The sequence below is a fragment of the Anomaloglossus baeobatrachus genome, unplaced genomic scaffold, assembly GCF_048569485.1.
Source record: "Anomaloglossus baeobatrachus isolate aAnoBae1 unplaced genomic scaffold, aAnoBae1.hap1 Scaffold_328, whole genome shotgun sequence".
NCBI classification, from domain to species: Eukaryota; Metazoa; Chordata; class Amphibia; order Anura; family Aromobatidae; genus Anomaloglossus; species Anomaloglossus baeobatrachus.
This window is the reverse complement of record NW_027442665.1, coordinates 239,402-257,186: the sequence shown is the minus strand read 5'-3', so window position 1 is coordinate 257,186 and position 17,785 is coordinate 239,402.

Sequence of the window (17,785 nt, the reverse complement as noted above, 5' to 3'; positions counted from 1 at the left end):
TATATTAGATTCTACTCCTCGGCCCCCGGTCTTATATTAGATACTGCTCCTCGGTCCCCGGTCTTATATTAGATTCTGCTCCTCGGCTCCCGGTCTTATATTAGATTCTGCTCCTCGGCCCCCGGTCTTATATTAGATTCTGCTCCTCGGCTCCCGGTCTTATATTAGATTCTGCTCCTCGGCTCCCGGTCTTATATTAGATTCTGCTCCTCAGCCCCCGGTCTTATATTAGATTCTGCTCCTCGGCTCCCGGTCTTATATTAGATTCTGCTCCTCGGCCCCCGGTCTTATATTAGATTCTGCTCCTCGGCCCCCGGTCTTATATTAGATTCTGCTCCTCGGCCCCCGGTCTTATATTAGATTCTGCTCCTCGGCCCCCGGTCTTATATTAGATTCTGCTCCTCGGCCCCCGGTCTTATATTAGATTCTGCTCCTCGGCCCCCGGTCTTATATTAGATTCTGCTCCTCAGCCCCCGGTCTTATATTAGATTCTGCTCCTCGGCTCCCGGTCTTATATTAGATTCTGCTCCTCGGCCCCCGGTCTTATATTAGATTCTGCTCCTCGGCCCCCGGTCTTATATTAGATTCTGCTCCTTGGTCCCTGGTCTTATATTAGATTCTACTCCTCGGCCCCCGGTCTTATATTAGATTCTGCTCCTCGGCTCCCGGTCTTATATTAGATTCTGCTTCTCGGCCCCCGGTCTTATATTAGATTCTGCTCCTCGGCCCCCGGTCTTATATTAGATTCTACTCCTCGGCCCCCGGTCTTATATTAGATTCTGCTCCTCGGCCCCCGGTCTTATATTAGATTCTGCTCCTCGGCCCCCCGGTCTTATATTAGATTCTGCTCCTCGGCTCCCGGTCTTATATTAGATTCTGCTCCTCGGCCCCTGGTCTTATATTAGATTCTGCTCCTCGGCCCCCGGTCTTATATTAGATTCTGCTCCTTGGTCCCTGGTCTTATATTAGATTCTACTCCTCGGCCCCCGGTCTTATATTAGATTCTGCTCCTTGGTCCCTGGTCTTATATTAGATTCTACTCCTCGGCCCCCGGTCTTATATTAGATTCTACTCCTCGGCCCCCGGTCTTATATTAGATTCTGCTCCTCGGTCCCTGGTCTTATATTAGATTCTGCTCCTCGGCCCCCGGTCTTATATTAGATTCTGCTTCTCGGCCCCCGGTCTTATATTAGATTCTGCTCCTTGGTCCCTGGTCTTATATTAGATTCTACTCCTCGGCCCCCGGTCTTATATTAGATTCTACTCCTCGGCCCCCGGTCTTATATTAGATTCTGCTCCTCGGTCCCTGGTCTTATATTAGATTCTGCTCCTCGGTCCCCGGTCTTATATTAGATTCTGCTCCTCGGTCCCCGGTCTTATATTAGATTCTGCTCCTCGGCCCCCGGTCTTATATTAGATTCTGCTCCTCGGCCCCCGGTCTTATTTTAGGGTTTGCTCCTCGGCTCCCGTCTTATTTTAGGTTTTGCTCCTCGGCCCCCGTCTTATTTTAGGTTTTGCTCCTCAGCCCCTGTCTTATTTTAGGTTTTGCTCCTCGGCCCCCGTCTTATTTTAGGTTTTGCTCCTCAGCCCCTGTCTTATTTTAGGTTTTGCTCCTCGGCTCCCGTCTTATTTTAGGTTTTGCTTCTCGGTCCCTGTCTTATTTTAGGTTTTGCTCCTCGGCCCCCGTCTTATTTTAGGTTTTGCTTCTCGGCCCCCGTCTTATTTTAGGTTTTGCTCCTCGGCTCCCGTCTTATTTTAGGTTTTGCTCCTCGGCTCCCGTCTTATTTTAGGGTTTGCTCCTCGGCCCCTGTCTTATTTTAGGTTTTGCTCCTCGGCCCTCGTCTTGTTTTAGGTTTTGCTCCTCGGCCCCCGTCTTGTTTTAGGTTTTGCTCCTCGGCTCCCGTCTTATTTTAGGTTTTGCTCCTCGGCCCCCGTCTTATTTTAGGTTTTGCTCCTCGGCCCTCGTCTTATTTTAGGTTTTGCTCCTCGGCCCCCGTCTTATTTTAGGTTTTGCTCCTCGGCCCCCGTCTTATTTTAGGTTGTGCTCCTCGGCCCCCGTCTTATTTTAGGTTTTGCTCCTCGGCCCCTGTCTTATTTTAGGTTTTGCTCCTCGGCCCTCGTCTTGTTTTAGGTTTTGCTCCTCGGCCCCCGTCTTGTTTTAGGTTTTGCTCCTCGGCTCCCATCTTATTTTAGGTTTTGCTCCTCGGCCCCCGTCTTATTTTAGGTTTTGCTCCTCGGCCCCCGTCTTATTTTAGGTTTTGCTCCTCGGCCCCCGTCTTATTTTAGGTTTTGCTCCTCGGCTCCCGTCTTATTTTAGGTTTTGCTCCTCGGCTCCCGTCTTATTTTAGGTTTTGCTCCTCGGCCCCCGTCTTATTTTAGGTTTTGCTCCTTGGCTCCTGTCTTATTTTAGGTTTTGCTCCTCGGCCCCCGTCTTATTTTAGGTTTTGCTCCTCGGCCCCCGTCTTATTTTAGGTTTTGCTCCTCGGCCCCCGTCTTATTTTAGGTTTTGCTCCTCGGCCCCCGTCTTATTTTAGGTTTTGCTCCTCGGCCCCCGTCTTATTTTAGGTTTTGCTCCTCGGCTCCTGTCTTATTTTAGGTTTTGCTCCTCGGCCCCCGTCTTATTTTAGGTTTTGCTCCTCGGCCCCCGTCTTATTTTAGGTTTTGCTCCTCGGCCCTCGTCTTATTTTAGGTTTTGCTCCTCGGCCCTCGTCTTATTTTAGGTTTTGCTCCTCGGCCCCCGTCTTATTTTAGGTTTTGCTCCTCGGCTCCCGTCTTATTTTAGGTTTTGCTCCTCGGCCCCCGTCTTATTTTAGGTTTTGCTCCTCGGCCCCCGTCTTATTTTAGGTTTTGCTCCTCGGCTCCTGTCTTATTTTAGGTTTTGCTCCTCGGCCCCCGTCTTATTTTAGGTTTTGCTCCTCGGCCCCCGTCTTATTTTAGGTTTTGCTCCTCGGCTCCTGTCTTATTTTAGGTTTTGCTCCTCGGCCCCCGTCTTATTTTAGGTTTTGCTCCTCGGCTCCTGTCTTATTTTAGGTTTTGCTCCTCGGCCCCCGTCTTATTTTAGGTTTTGCTCCTCGGCCCCCGTCTTATTTTAGGTTTTGCTCCTCGGCCCCCGTCTTATTTTAGGTTTTGCTCCTCGGCCCCCGTCTTATTTTAGGTTTTGCTCCTCGGCCCTCGTCTTATTTTAGGTTTTGCTCCTCGGCCCCCGTCTTATTTTAGGTTTTGCTCCTCGGCCCTCGTCTTATTTTAGGTTTTGCTCCTCGGCCCCCGTCTTATTTTAGGTTTTGCTCCTCGGCTCCCGTCTTATTTTAGGTTTTGCTCCTCGGCCCCCGTCTTATTTTAGGTTTTGCTCCTCGGTCCCCGTCTTATTGGAGAGATCTTGTTGCCTCCGGTCTATGAAGGTTTTGCTGCGTTATTTGGGTCTTCTCCGGGGGGCTCGCCCTGCCCCCGCACTGCCGCCTCTCGGGGGGTGGATGAATTCCCTGGTTCAGCCCTTGTATAATCAGGACTCGGTGGCTTCATCCATCAGTTACACGGCGGCCGCGGACACAGAATCAGCCGATGATGAATGTGAAGCAGATCACATCTCACATCCGCAGACGAGGAGCGCTCCTCCTCCTCCTCCTCCTCCGAAATCATGAAAAATTAATACAGAAGAACTCAAAAAGGAGCAAAAACCAAGAAAGAGCACAAAGCGGAGGCAGAAGGAGGACAGCCTCAGCCTCCAGAGAGGGGCTAGACATGACTGGGGGGGGGGTGATCACTCCCATCATCCATAATCACACAATGTATCACTACTCCCATCATCTATCACTACTCATTCTTTTCTGTGTGCTCTGCAGCAGTGTCTACATAACCTCCCCCATAGCGCTGCTCATCCTGCCCCTCCTGGTTCACGCCCACAGCAGCTCCAAAGTGATGGTTGATGGCGGAAGACAGTAGATAAATCCTTTCTTCTTTCCTTCCTTTTCTCTTTCCTGCTTTTCTTCCTCCCATCTTTACTTCCTGTCCTTCTTTCCTCCTTCCTTCCTTCCTTGTTTCTTTCCTCCCTTCCTTGTTTTTTTCCTCCCTTCCTTACTCCTTCCCATGTCTTGCTTTTCTCCTTCCTTCTTTTCTCCCTTCTTTCCTTTTTCCATCCTCCCACTCTTTAACCCCATGTTGTTCGCTGCTCTCGGATCCTGTGCACGCAGCGGCCGTCTCTTGCTTTTCTCCTTCCTTCCTTTCTCCCTTCTTTCCCTCTTCTTTTCTTCCTTTTCTCTTTCCTTCCTTCTCATTTTTTCCTCTTTGTAACCCCGTGCTGTCTTCTGCTCTCGGATTCTGGGCATGTGGCGGCCTTCTCTTGCTTTTCTCCTTTCTTCCTTCCTTCTTTTCTCCCTTCTTTCCTTTCTTTTTTCTTCCTTTTCTCTTTCCTTCCTCCTTCCTTCCGCTCCTCCTTTCCTCTTTGTAACCCCATGTTGTCCGCTGCTCTCAGATTCTGGGCACGCTGCGCTTGTGTCTTTTTTTTTTCTCCTTCCTGTCTTTCCTCCTTCCGTCCTTTTTCCCTTCTTTCCTTCTTCCATCCTCCTTCTTTGTAACCTCGTGTTGTCCGCTGCTCTCGGATTTTGAGCACGCAGCTCTGGTGTCTTGCTTTTCTCCTTCCTCCTTTCATCATTCCTTCAATTTCCCTTCTTTCCCTTTTCCATCCTCCCTGTCTTTAACCTCGTGTTGTCCACTGCTCGCGGATTCTGGGCACGCGGCAGCCGTTTCTTCCTTTCCTCCTTCCTTTCTCCCGACTTTCCTTTTTCCGTCCTCCCTCTCTTTAACCCCATGTTGTTCGCTTCTCTCGGATCCTGGTCATGCAGCAGCCATCTCTTGCTTTTTTCCTTCCTTCCTTCCCTCCTTTCCTTTTTGTAACCCCATGTTCTCTGCTGCTCTCGGATCCTGGGCACGCAGCGGCCGTCTCTTGCTTTTCTCCTTCCTTCCTTTCTCCCTTCTTTCCTTCTTTTTTTCTTCCTTTTCTCTTTCCTTCCTTCCGCTCCTCCTTTCCTCTTTGTAACCCCGTGTTGTGCGCTGCTCTCGGATTCTTGGCATGCGGCAGCCGTGTTTTGCTTTTCCCCTTCCTCCTTTCATCATTCCTTCCTTTCCTCCTTTCCTCTTTGCAACCCCATGTTGTCCACCGCTCTCGGATTCTGGGCACGCAGTGGCCATGTCTTTTCTCCTTCCTTCCTTTCCTCCTTCCTTTCTCCCTTCTTTCTTCCATCTTTTCTTCCTTCTCTCTTTCCTTCCTTCCTCCCCTCCTTTCCTCTTTGTAACCCCGTGTTGTCCGCTGCTCTCGGATTCTGAGCATGCTGCGCTCGTGTTTTGCTTTTCGCCTTCCTGTCTTTCATCCTTCTGTCTTTTCTCCCTTCTTTCCTTCTTCCGTCCTCCTTCTTTGTAACCCCGTGTTGTCTGCTGCTCTCTGATTCTGGTCACGTGGTGCCCGTGTCTTCCTTTTCATCTTTCTGTCTTTCCTCCTTCCGGCCTTTCTCCCTTCCTTCCTCTCCACCTTTCCTCTTTGTAACCCCGTGTTGTCCGTTGCTCTCGGATGCTGGGCATGCTGTGCTCGTGTTTTGCTTTTCTCCTTCCTGTCTTTCCTTCTTCTGTCCTCTCTCTTTGTAACCCCGTGTTGTCCGCTGCTCTCGGATTCTGGACACGCAGTGCTCGTGTCTTGCTTTTTTCCTTTCTCTTTTCTTCCTTTCTCCCTTCTTTCTTTCTTCTGTCCTCCCTCTTTGTAACCCCGTGTTGTCCGTTGCTCTCGGATGCTGGGCATGCTGTGCTCGTGTTTTGCTTTTCTCTTTCCTGTCTTTCCTTCTTCTGTCCTCTCTCTTTGTAACCCCGTGTTGTCCGCTGCTCTCGGATTCTGGACACGCAGTGCTCGTGTTTTGCTTTTTTCCTTTCTCTTTTCTTCCTTTCTCCCTTCTTTCTTTCTTCTGTCCTCCCTCTTTGTAAGCCCGTGTTGTCCGCTGCTCTCGGATTCCGGGCACGCATTGCTTGTGTCTTGCTTTTTTCCTTTCTTCCTTTCCTCTTTTCTTCCTTTCTCCCATCTTTCTTTCCTCTCCACCTTTCCTCTTTGTAACCCCATGTTGTCCGCTGCTCTCGGATTCTGGACTCGCAGTGCTCGTGTCTTGCTTTTTTCCTTTCTTCTTTCCTTTCTCTTTTCTTCCTTTCTCCCTTCTTTCTTTCTTCCGTCCTCCCTCTTTGTAAGCCCGTGTTGTCCGCTGCTCTCGGATTCTGGGCACACAATGCTTGTGTCTTGCTTTTTTCCTGTCTTCCTTTCCTCTTTTCTTCCTTTCTCCCATCTTTCTTTCCTCTCCACCTTTCCTCTTTGTAACCCCGTGTTGTCCGCTGCTCTCGGATTCTGGGCATGCTGCGCTCGTGTTTTGCTTTTCTCCTTCCTGTCTTTCCTTCTTCCGTCCTCCCTCTTTGTAACCCCTGTGTTGTCCGCTGCTCTTGGATTCTGGTCACGCAGTGCTTGTGTCTTGTTCTTTTCCTTTCTTCCTTTCCTCTTTGTTTCCTTTATCCCTTCTTCCGTCCTCCCTCTTTGTAACCCTGTGTTGTCCGCTGCTCTCGGATTCTGGACACGCAGTGCTCGTGTCTTGCTTTTTTCCTTCCTTTCTCCCTTCTTTCTTTCTTCCGTCCTCCCTCTTTGTAACCCCGTGTTGTCCGCTGCTCTCGGATTCTGGGCACGCAGTGCTCGTGTCTTGCTTTTTTCCTTCCTTTCTCCCTTCTTTCTTTCTTCCGTCCTCCCTCTTTGTAACCCCGTGTTGTCTGCTGCTCTCAGGTTCTGGGCACGCAGTTCTCGTGTCTTGCTTTTTTCCTTTCTTCCTTTCCTCTTTTCTTCCTTCCTCTCCACCTTTCCTCTTTGTAACCCCGTGTTGTCCGCTGCTCTCGGATTCTGGGCATGCGGCGCCCGTGTCTTGCTTTTTTCCTTCCTTTCTCCCTTTCTCCCTTCTTTCCTTCTTCCGTCCACCCTCTTTGTAACCCCGTGTTGTCCGCTGCTCTCGGATTCTGGGCACGCGGCGCCCGTGTCTTGCTTTTTTCCTTCCTTTCTCCCTTCTTTCCTTCTTCCGTCCACCCTCTTTGTAACCCCATGTTGTCCGCTGCTCTTGGATTCTGGGCACACAATGCTTGTGTCTTGTTTTTTTTCCTTTCTTCCTTTCCTCCTTGTTTCCTTTCTCCCTTCTTTCCTTCTTCCGTCCTCCCTCTTTGTAACCCCGTGTTGTCCGCTGCTCTCGGATTCTGGGCACGCAGTGCTCGTGTCTTGCTTTTTTCCTTCCTTTCTCCCTTCTTTCTTTCTTCCGTCCTCCCTCTTTGTAACCCCGTGTTGTCCGCTGCTCTCGGATTCTGGGCACGCAGTGCTCGTGTCTTGCTTTTTTCCTTCCTTTCTCCCTTCTTTCTTTCTTCCGTCCTCCCTCTTTGTAACCCCGTGTTGTCTGCTGCTCTCAGGTTCTGGGCACGCAGTTCTCGTGTCTTGCTTTTTTCCTTTCTTCCTTTCCTCTTTTCTTCCTTCCTCTCCACCTTTCCTCTTTGTAACCCCGTGTTGTCCGCTGCTCTCGGATTCTGGGCATGCGGCGCCCGTGTCTTGCTTTTTTCCTTCCTTTCTCCCTTTCTCCCTTCTTTCCTTCTTCCGTCCACCCTCTTTGTAACCCCGTGTTGTCCGCTGCTCTCGGATTCTGGGCACGCGGCGCCCGTGTCTTGCTTTTTTCCTTCCTTTCTCCCTTCTTTCCTTCTTCCGTCCACCCTCTTTGTAACCCCATGTTGTCCGCTGCTCTTGGATTCTGGGCACACAATGCTTGTGTCTTGTTTTTTTTCCTTTCTTCCTTTCCTCCTTGTTTCCTTTCTCCCTTCTTTCCTTCTTCCGTCCTCCCTCTTTGTAACCCCGTGTTGTCCGCTGCTCTCGGATTCTGGGCACGCAGTGCTCGTGTCTTGCTTTTTTCCTTCCTTTCTCCCTTCTTTCTTTCTTCGTCCTCCCTCTTTGTAACCCCGTGTTGTCTGCTGCTCTCGGATTCTGGGCACGCAGTTCTCGTGTCTTGCTTTTTTCCTTTCTTCCTTTCCTCTTTTCTTCCTTTCTCCCTTCTTTCCTTCCTCTCCACCTTTCCTCTTTGTAACCCCGTGTTGTCCGCTGCTCTCGGATTCTGGGCACGCGGCGCCCGTGTCTTGCTTTTTTCCTTCCTTTCTCCCTTCTTTCCTTCTTCCGTCCACCCTCTTTGTAACCCCGTGTTGTCCGCTGCTCTCGGATTCTGGGCACGCAGCGCCCGTGTCTCGCTCTCCTGACTCCGCACACATCACCCGTCAGTCAGTGACATCTTATCGGCGGATCCTCGTTACTAATACAAATGAACCCGCCGAGCGCTAACTGGAAATCAATGTCCATCTGATTTCATCTTCTTCATGACAGTAGCGGATCCATTCCTGGTGAGCGGCGGCCGCCCCCTCCTCAGGAGCCGGCGCCCATCATCCACCCGGAGGATGAGGAGAGCCCCTCTAAGGTGAGCATCTGGAAAGGGAAGAGTTAACATCCCAGAACAGATCGCTGCAGTCTTGGATTATTTACCTCAATCATCTCCACAGCGCTCAGCATGCGGGGAACAATGGGTTAATAATTGCCCCGATATTTTCTATTTCAGATATAATAGGCGGCACAGCAGTGGGGGGAGGCTCCTGCTGCAGACACTGTACAGCACAGGTCTCCTGTCCTGGCTGCTGAGGGTTGTACTGGAGCAGCGGGGTCACGTCTCAGATACAGACCCTCCGTCCAGACACTTCCAGGGTCATTCAAATCCTTCCAATTAACCCTTCTAGCCCCAAACTTAAGCAGATTTGCATATTCAAATGAGACATTAGCATGAACAAGAGGATTGTGGGTGGATGACTGAAACAATATTACACTCCAGTTACATCTAAAGCTGCACCCACAAGCCAGGTCTAAAGCTGCTTTGTCGCTCCATTATATATAAATTGTCATGTGCTCCTCCTGACTGTCCTACAGGCAGCATTCACAATCCTGCGCTATGCGGTGTACTCCGGTCACAGGCACAATCCTGCGCTATGCGGTGTACTCCGGTCACAGGCACAATCCTGCGCTATGCGGTGTACTCCGGTCACAGTCACAATCCTGCGCTATGCGGTGTACTCCGGTCACAGTCACAATCCTGCGCTATGCGGTGTACTCCGGTCACAGGCACAATCCTGCGCTATGCGGTGTACTCCGGTCACAGGCACAATCCTGCGCTATGCGGTGTACTCCGGTCACAGTCACAATCCTGCGCTATGCGGTGTACTCCGGTCACAGTCACAATCCTGCGCTATGCAGTGTACTCCGGTCACAGTCACAATCCTGCACTATGCTGTGTACTCCGGTCACAGTCACAATCCTGCACAATGCCGTGTACTCCGGTCACAGTCACAATCCTGCGCTATGCCGTGTACTCCGGTCACAGTCACAATCCTCCGCTATGCCGTGTACTCCGGTCACATTCACAATCCTGCGCTATGCTGTGTACTCCGGTCACAGGCACAATCCTGCACCATGCCGTGTACTCCGGTCACAGGCACAATCATGCGCTATGCCGTGTACTCCGGTCACAGTCACAATCCTCCGCTATGCCGTGTACTCCGGTCACATTCACAATCCTGCGCTATGCTGTGTACTCCGGTCACAGTCACAATCCTGTGCTATGCCGTGTACTCCGGTCACAGGCACAATCCTGCACTATGCTGTGTACTCCGGTCACAGTCACAATCCTGCACAAGGCCGTGTACTCCGGTCACAGTCACAATCCTGCGCTATGCCGTGTACTTCGGTCACAGTCACAATCCTCCGCTATGCCGTGTACTCCGGTCACATTCACAATCCTGCGCTATGCTGTGTACTCCGGTCACAGGCACAATCCTGCACCATGCCGTGTACTCCGGTCACAGGCACAATCATGCGCTATGCCGTGTACTCCGGTCACAGTCACAATCCTGCGCTATGCTGTGTACTCCGGTCACAGTCACAATCCTGCGCTATGCCGTGTACTCCGGTCACAGTCACAATCCTGCGTTATGCCGTGTACTCCGGTCACAGTCACAATCCTGCGCTATGCCGTGTACTCCGGTCACAGTCACAATCCTGCGCTATGCCGTGTACTCCGGTCACAGTCACAATCCTGCGCTATGCGGTGTACTCGGAGCTGGGTGTGACGGGGTGTATGACAGAACAGGCAGGGACTGTGGCAGGTGAATAATCCATAAGAACTTTCTTGGGTCTGGGACAAGATAGCAAGATATTTCCTGATTCTGCAAGGTGGTTACAACAAACAGAACAGATCCGCGAGCGCCACCCGGTAATCAGACGCCAAAGAAATGGCTACAACCGTCCTTAGATGAGTTCTTAAATCCAGCAGGGTGGCCGAGACAACACAATCCCATGTGGCAACCGATCTCCAATGTCTAGTAGTCCATACACGACACCAGGAACCGGCCGCAGCAAGAGATCCTCACCCTTAACAAGATACATCAACTAACACCTCTCCTGGGATCAGCCCCCCCTGGATGGGCAGAAGTGCTCACACCCACCCCCTTAAACATTTGCTAAATGTTGTTAAGAGTATAAAGAAGGTTCCAGAAGCCCAGTCTGTGGCCTGTTTACATGGGTTGTGTATTGGGAAGCCCCCTGCAGAGAGGGCCGCAAAAGAAAGGAAATGGTACAGTAGGCCTGATTACACGGAGACAGGTCGGGGTGACACTCTATTAGAACCCCTTCCCCCTCAACTTGTGTACAGACTAGTGACCTCAATAGGTCTCTTGTCGAGTACATGTAAACATGGATGGCATGACTCAGGGCTCCTCCTGTCTGAATAATCCATTGGCATTTTGGTGTTTACTCCCTCTTGTATACTGTTTGGTGGAGTTGTAGGGTTGCAGAGCCAGACTCCATCTCAGTAAGCGTCTATTGTCCCCAGAGACTCTGGTCAGCCAGGTGAGGGGAATGTGATCAGTAACCACAGTGAATTCTCGTTCATACAGATATGGCCTTAGTTTCCTAAGGGCTCATACAACAGCCAGACATTCCTTCTCAACAGTTGCATAGGCCACTTCTCGGTCCAGCAGGTTCCTGCTGAGGTGGTCCACGGTGGGCTCCTCCCCTGTTGCGTTCACCTGGCTGAGAACAGCTACCAGGCCATAAGAAGAGGCGTCTGTCTGCGCAATGAACCTCCTCTTGTAGTCTGGAGCGAGAACATGGCGTCCTTCAGCAGGTTGCAGGCCTTGTCATAGGCTGGAGTCCAGGTCACCGCCCAGGGCATCGTTTTCTTGATAAGGTCCATAAGAGGCCACAGTGCTGAAATGAGACTCACATTTTCGGTAATAACTGACAGTGCCCAAAAAGCCATAAGTTGCTTCTTGGTTTGGGGTACAGGCCAATCTCTATTAGCTTGTATTGTGGCAGGTTCAAGATGAGCCCCAGCTAGCCAGTCTAGAAGATCATCAATACAGGGCACTGTGTAGGCATCACTGATGGTACAGTCATGTAGTCGTCTGTAGACCACACAAAATCTAGTACTGCCAACTTCCTTGGGTACGAACACCAAAGGAGAGGCCCAAGGGCTGTGTGAGGCCTGAATTATCCCAAGCGGTAACATCTCCTCCAGCTTGTGTTGCATGGTAAGGAGCCTGCTGAATGGGGCAGATGTCCTGGGGGTCCACATGATGCTGAGTTACTGTGGTTTGCCCTGGTTGGGAGGAGAAAGCAGACCATCTTTGATGGAGCACTCCCAGCGCTTGTGTTTGCGGTAAGGGTGGTCTCTGAGGAACCTGCTCCACAGTAGATGGAGCTTTTGTTGCTTCAGCAAGATCAGGTAGTGAGTCCTCGTCCTGACTCTTCTGGAACAAGATGACATCTTGCTATCACAGGCCTCCGACACACATCCGTGACGCCGGTAAGTGTTTGGTACGTTTTTGCACGTACCGGCGGCATGGAGACACGTAGACCAATGCTACCCTATGGTAGCAGGCACACACATGTAAAAACACACGGAACGTGTGTCCGTGTCATTTGTTTGTGTGTGCGTTTTCCAACACGCTCGACATGTCCGTTTTTCGCCGGCATCACGCAGGCATGGAGCCGCTAAAGTCAATGGGTCCGTGCTTGCACGGACGGCACACGTAGCATGTCCGTGTGCTACATGTACCGTCCGTGTGCGTTTTTTAGTGAGCGATGTCGGTCAATCTATTTTTTATGTGGTTGTCAGTCATCCCTTTTCTTCTGTGGTTGTCAGTCAATATCCCTTTGTCGGTCGGTCTGTATCTCCCCCTGTCTCATACTTACTGATCCCCGATCACCGGCGCGGCGAAGAACAGCTGTGCAAGAGATACGGCGGCTTTAACTATTATGAAAATGCCGTCCGCTCATTATTCAATCTACTATTCCCTGCTTCCCCCGCCCACCGGGGCCTATGATTGGTTGCAGTCAGACATGCCCCCACGCTGAGTGACCGCTGTCTCACTGCAACCAATCAGAGCAGCCGGTGGGCGTGTCTATATTGTGCCGTAAAATAAATAAATACATTTAAAAAAACGGTGTGCGGTCCACCCCAATTTTGATACCAGCCATGGTAAAGTCACACAACTGAAGGCTGGTATTTTTCTTTAAATCCCCTACGAGGGGCAAAGGATATTACCTCACTTCCGGTATCGGAGATCAGCTGATAACGACCTCTTCCGGAGTGTTAAGGTTTTTCCAAGCCTCGTTCTCATAGCGGCCGCTAAACCATGTGATGGGGACCGGATAGGCATCATCAGCCATTATATTGTCGGCGTGCGTCCTTATCATTATGGAACAGCATGGGCCCTGACCGGTAAAATTGCCTCATTGGATGACCGATTCTTGTGGATGACATTACTAGAATTTTGTCAATTTGATGTGGTCTTCTTATGGACAGCCCCTGATGAACCTACAATCGATTCCTCTTTGGGGGAGAAACGCGTCGGGCAATGAGCTGCTGAGTGTGGCTAAGTACTTGCCATTTGGCCTTTCTTTTATCATCGATTGTGATGAATATTAATATTGTTGCATGCATATAAGGAGGATTGCTGTTCTGACCCCATTAAGTGACTATTGAGTCGCAACGATCTATCTTCTAGATCCGTTATTCCTGGACATGAGCATGGTCTACAAAAAACTACCTTGAAAAAAACTACATTCTCCTTTGGATATGACATAAGAAATTCCTGATGGGAGATGATAACTTGTCTGGATGGATGTGGTGTTGTCACTTTTGATTTTGTACGGCCCTCATGTAGATTAGCAGCACCTACAGATATCAGCATAGGGTCAGAAGGGCCAGTCCTTGTTGAGCGGGGGCGCCATTGCGTGATACATAGGGTGCCAACCTCCGCGGCCAGGGAATTCTGGCCCGGCGTCCCTTCTCTTGACGTGAATGCTAAAAGCTACCTGGATTTACTTACACTTTTGAATTTTTGGTTTAAATAAAGTTGAACTTTTTGTGGGGGAAAATGATAATAACCCGGGCCTCGGCCACCTTGGCTGCAGAAATACTTGACCAGGCCACAGCTTCTGGATATTGGGTGGCGTAGTCCACAGCAGTGAGAGTGTACTGCTTTCCAGATTTACTGGGTTTCACCAGGGGTCCAATGATATCGACAGCTGCAAGAGTTCTTCTATTATAGGGAGTGGTTGCAGGCGTTTCCTTGGATTTTATGGGACAAGGTCAAGGTCTATAGGGTGCTTTACACGCTGCGACATCGCTAACGATATATCGTCGGGGTCACGTCGTTAGTGGCGCACATCCGGCGTCGTTAGCGATATTGTTGTGTGTGACAGCTAGGAGCGACGATCAATGGGCGCAAAAACAGCAAAAATCGTTGATCGTTGACACATCGCTCCTTTTCATAATGTCGTTGGTGTTTCATTCCGCAGGTTATTCCTCGTTCCTGCGGCAGCATACACCGCTATGTGTGACACCGCAGGAACGACGAACATCTCCTTACCTGCGTCCACCGGCAATGAGGAAGGAAGGAGGTGGGCGGGATGTTACGTCCCGCTTATCTCCGCCCCTCCGCTTCTATTGGCCGGCCGCTTAGTGACGCGGCAGTGACGTAGCTATGACGCCGAATGCACCTCCCCCTTGAGGGAGGGATTGTTCGGCGGTCACAGTGATGTCGCTGACCAGGTATGTGCATGTGACGCTGCCGTAGCGATAATGTTCACTACGGCAGCGATCACCACATGTCGCACGAATGACGGGGGCAGGTGCTATCGCTCGCGACATCGCTAGCGATGCCGCAGCGTGTAAAGCCTCCTTATGTCTAGGGCTCGGTTCAGTATCTTTGGGTGTTCTTGGATTTTTGAGAGCTGGGTGTCCTTGAATTTTGGGGGGCTGCATGTCCTTGAATTTTGGGGGAGGCCACATGTTCTTGGATTTTTGGGGGCTCGGTGACCTTGGTATTTTGAGGGCTGGGTGTCCTCGGATTTTTTGGGGTTGGGTGACCTTGGATTTTTGGGGTCTGGGTGCATTGTTTTATTGGGGGCTGCATGTCCATGGATTTTTGAGGGCTGGGTGTCCTTGGGTTTTCGAGGACTGGGTGTCCTTGGGTTTTCGAGGGCTGGGTGTCCTTGGATTTTTGAGGGCCGGGTGTCCTTGGAGTTTCGAGGGCTGGGTGTCCTTGGGTTTTCGAGGGCTGGGTGTCCTTGGAGTTTCGAGGGCTGGGTGTCCTTGGAGTTTTGAGGGCTGGGTATCCTTGGAGTTTCGAGGGCTGGGTGTCCTTGGATTTTCGAGGGCTGGGTGTCCTTGGATTTTCGAGGGCTGGGTGTCCTTGGAGTTTCGAGGGCTGGGTGTCCTTGGAGTTTCGAGGGCTGGGTGTCCTTGGATTTTCGAGGGCTGGGTGTCCTTGGAGTTTCGAGGGCTGGGTGTCCTTAATTTTTGGGGATTGTATGTGCTTGACTTTTTGAGGGCTGGGTGTCCTTGTGCCCCCAGGTATGTCCTCCTCGTGAGGTCAGGGTTTATGTCTTGGACTCGGTTCGGTACCACCGCCTGTGCCGTTTTGTATCCCGGCTCCTCCACACTCAGCGGTGCAGATCCCCTGATTTATCTGGGAAGTTTTATGCAATTTTCTTTTAAAGGTCATTGTAGAAGCAGCGGACGATCCGTGGCCGGCGTCCAACACAATCTCCTCAGCCATATTGCACTGATTCATACAGTCCGGGACGTGTCCGCTCGCTCCGGCGTCCTCTGGCAGCTTCTGGTGGTATACACAGATATACACAGGATACAGAGGACATATCCCACAGAGAGCGCAGATTAACCCCTCATCTCCAGGAACAAAACTGCCAGCCTATCAACAATCACAGCAAAGCTGACATAATACCGCGCTGTGTGCACCGTCCTCTGTGCTGCGGGTGTAATATAGACCTGTGCAATCTTAGTGTCGTCCTGTGCAGTCACTGAGCCCCGCATGTCACCCGATTACAGCTGAAAAAGCCTAAAATAATACTCCCATATAGTGCCCACATACTACTGCCACACCATGCCCAAAAATTACTCCCATGTAGAACCCACATAGTGTCACCATACAATGCAAAAGGCTTCTTCTAGACCTATATATAATACAAAATACCAATGTACAATATGCAAATAAACCTGTAATGTAGTGTTAGCATAATACTACTGTACGGTATAATTCTTCCATAGATCAAAGGCTGTGACCACCTGAGATTACAAGATGGATTATTGATGAGCGAGTGCAGCGCCCCACGAGACAGGCGGTTAACCTACTTGTCGTTGGGCCGTTTCGGGTCGGGTCAGGCGATGTCACGGGTAGCCTTGCCCGGTTCCGTTGCCCCGAGGCGTACAATAAATGGTGGGGGAAGCCGGGCAGCCTGGATGGTGTCGCTCCCCACAGGCGGAGTGGGCCCCGGGTGGAGGATGAGAGTTTTAATGGCCGTTGGCGCCTAAGCGCTGGGCGGTGGCGCCGGTAAGGACGAGCCAACACAGTCTCAGGGTTCAGGGCGTAGTTTACTCACAACTTCAGCTGCCAGCCCGGTCACACCGGCCACTGCCACGATGGGCTCAGGTCGATCCCAGATCCGGTAAGGGGTCACCACCGGTGTTTTGAGAGAGAAGGAGAGAGTCCTATTTCTAGGGTGTCCCCTCCGCAGTTAGGTACCCGGCTGAGGAGCTCCAAGCCCCGGGCCCAGTAAAGTCCAAGTGTTCCAGAGATGTCTTGTCAGAGCTATGGTCCTGACGGGTCTGTTTTTGATGTGCGTGTGTTGTGCCTATTTCTACCCCAAGTGGACCCCGCCCCCAGGTGACTGGCTTCAGTGACCAGGAAGTCACCCCCCTGCCTACCCTGAGCCAAGCCCCCCTGTGAGAAGGCTCCTAAGCTGTATATAGTGTGTGAATGTGGAACACCGGTGATTAACCCCCTCCTTACCTGAGATAGATACTGCACCTTAACTGAGATGCAGTACCCTGTGGCGACCAGAGCCCCAGGGGCGCCACACGAGCACTACCATGCTCGGGTGGCCGGTACTGGTAACTAGTGATGAGCGGGCACTACCATGCTCGGGTGCTCAGTACTGGTAACTAGTGATGAGCGAGCACTACCATGCTCAGGTGCTCTGTACTGGTAACTAGTGATGAGCGGACACTACCATGCTCGGGTGCTCAGTACTGGTAACTAGTGATGAGCGGGCACTACCATGCTCGGGTGCTCAGTACTGGTAACTAGTGATGAGCGGGCACTACCATGCTCGGGTGCTCAGTACTGGTCACTAGTGATGAGCGGGCACTACCATGCTCGGATGCTCAGTACTGGTAACTAGTAATGAGCGGACACTACCATGCTCGGGTGCTCAGTACTGGTAACTAGTGATGAGCGGGCACTACCATGCTCGGGTGTTCAGTACTTGTAACTAGTGATGAGCGGGCACTACCATGCTCGGGTGCTCAGTACTGGTAACTAGTGATGAGCGAGCACTACCATGCTCGGGTGCTCAGTACTGGTAACTAGTGATGAGCGGGCACTACCATGCTCGGGTGCTCAGTACTGGTCACTAGTGATGAGCGGGTGTCACGAACCACCGGGGGGGGGTCACTCAGAAATCCCCCGCGCTGGCTACCAGTACGTCACAATCGGGGGGTAACAAGTGGGGGTCGCCCCTCCTTTATACCTCCCGACCGACAGACAGAGCACGTGACGCGCTCTCTAGCGCCCCTCTTATAGTCAGGCCAATTATGGAATTGCCCGACAATAAGCAAGGAGGCCGCTATACTACTTATGCCGATTATTGAAGGGTCCCCGGTGAGAGTAGGGTATATATTCCCCCGACCTCCGCGGGCGGAATATATAAAATCTCCCCGAATCTCACTGGCCTCCCCACAATAATCCTTGGCACAATTCGCTGCCACCAACCGTTTTACGGTAACTATTAGCCGAACACACAGACGTGGGATTCAAGATCGAGATAACAGAACAGCCCAAGATTAATTATATAATTTAATCAGCCTAAAGCACACTAGAAACTACAATATATACAATAGGAGATCTACAGAATATACATATGTCAGAGTACAGTTACAATCAAAGCATGGGTTACAAACAGGCATACACAGTTCCAGCAGTTACCTTGTGCGTCTGGCCACAGGGGGGCGCTGTAGACCAGGTTTCTAGGATCCTTCCCACAGATGTTTCCTACACGTGACCCCCAGCGAAAGAACACTGGAAAATGGCCGAAGTAGGGTTATCAACCTGGGCAAATCCAGGTCCC